Here is a 1,568-nt window from a genome sequence, read left to right as displayed (position 1 = left end):
TTCAATAATAGAAGCCAGATTCAATATCATAAGAAAATAGAGATTGTAGCGTAGAGTCAGGCTATCCCATGTTTGCAATAACAGCTTTGGGATCTTTCCTGTTAATGATGAATAGCTTGCCTCAACAGAGAATCAGAATTCTTTTTATTCGGTATAACAACCTTAAAAACGAATCGATCTAGATGCCCCGCTCTTGCCATCTTTGATGGAATTGAATCATCAACTGACTTACTTGAGGAATAAAAAAATCTGCAGCTTTCGATTCTTGTCTATCGGATTCTATTGAGAAGAAGGGACAACCATCCATCCTCCCCGAAACTAGTTTAGTGCCTGAACGAGATTGGTGGCACTTATGACGAGAAAACAAACTCTTTCTTCTGTTCAAAAGCTAGTAGTGCCGTAGTGCCAATCTACTCCGAAGAACAAGCTTCTTTGCAAAACTACTTTCTTCTACGGAGCTACCTCCGTCTCACTCTTGTACCGAATGCTACCTGGCATAACATCCTTACTTAAATATCTTCCGCTCTCCAGACTTCAACAGTGCCATCTTCCAGTAGGAAGAGAATCTTTTCATCCTCCCACCCAACCAAGTAGGCTTCTTTTCTATAAGAAATGCTGTCGATATTTCCTGCTAAATCCTGCTTATCCAATAAGTTTCGGATATCTATATCCTGGAGTAAGAAGGATTCACCTTCTTTTTAGTGGTGTTCCTTTATAAAATTTTTTAACGTTAGGGCCCCCAATGAATGTTTTCACTAACACTTGTGATAAACTCATCATCAAAAGTAAATCCTCTTGTTCTTTGAGCCAATACACAGCTATCCCTACCGGATTATTATTTTCAATCAACTCTTCCAGCCCTAGATATCCTCTATCACACTCCATATGAACTAGCTTATACATGAAAGCAGGAAAAGCCAATTCATTTATTCTCTAATAATAAATTACCGATAAAGGGTAGTTGTTTCGTAGGGATAATACCCTTATTAATTGATCCTTACGGAATGGAAGTAAGCCCCTTCTTCATAAGATCAAGAAAGTACGAGCGTCTTTCGAAGATTGGAAAATCTCCCATACTTGGAGAGAAGCAAACCAACCGGCCGATTTGCAATTGACTATGCTTAGTAGTTGACATCTTTGGTCAACACATTTTCCCTTCCATTTTGTAAAGTTAGTAGAAGAGGATAGATCCGGTAAATTGTACATACGAATGTCAATCTTAATTTTTGTAGATTAATACACTGGTAGGGGTCGATCAGGCAAATCCCAAAGCTGACCCCCGAACAGCTGCCGGACTGCTCTACTGATCTTCTCTCTCTTCAGACTCGCTGAACCTTCTCAAAGACTCCTTTTGTACTGAGAACACAATTCACCTTCTCACAAGAAGGCAAACCTTGTACGTTGATCGAATCTTCTTTCGCATCCAGAAGAGAGGCTGTGGGCTATCCGAGAGAGTGGTTCAGGTGACTACCGGAGTCATTGATTAAGCAGGTCAGATGGGCTTAGTAGGGCTCGAACCTACAATATCACCGTTATGAGCGGTACGTTTCAACCAATTAAACTATAAG

This window comes from Oryza sativa, chromosome 12, assembly GCF_034140825.1.
Source record: "Oryza sativa Japonica Group chromosome 12, ASM3414082v1".
Classification (NCBI taxonomy): domain Eukaryota; kingdom Viridiplantae; phylum Streptophyta; class Magnoliopsida; order Poales; family Poaceae; genus Oryza; species Oryza sativa.
The sequence above is the reverse complement of the archived record's forward strand: the minus strand, read 5'-3'. Positions refer to the sequence as shown.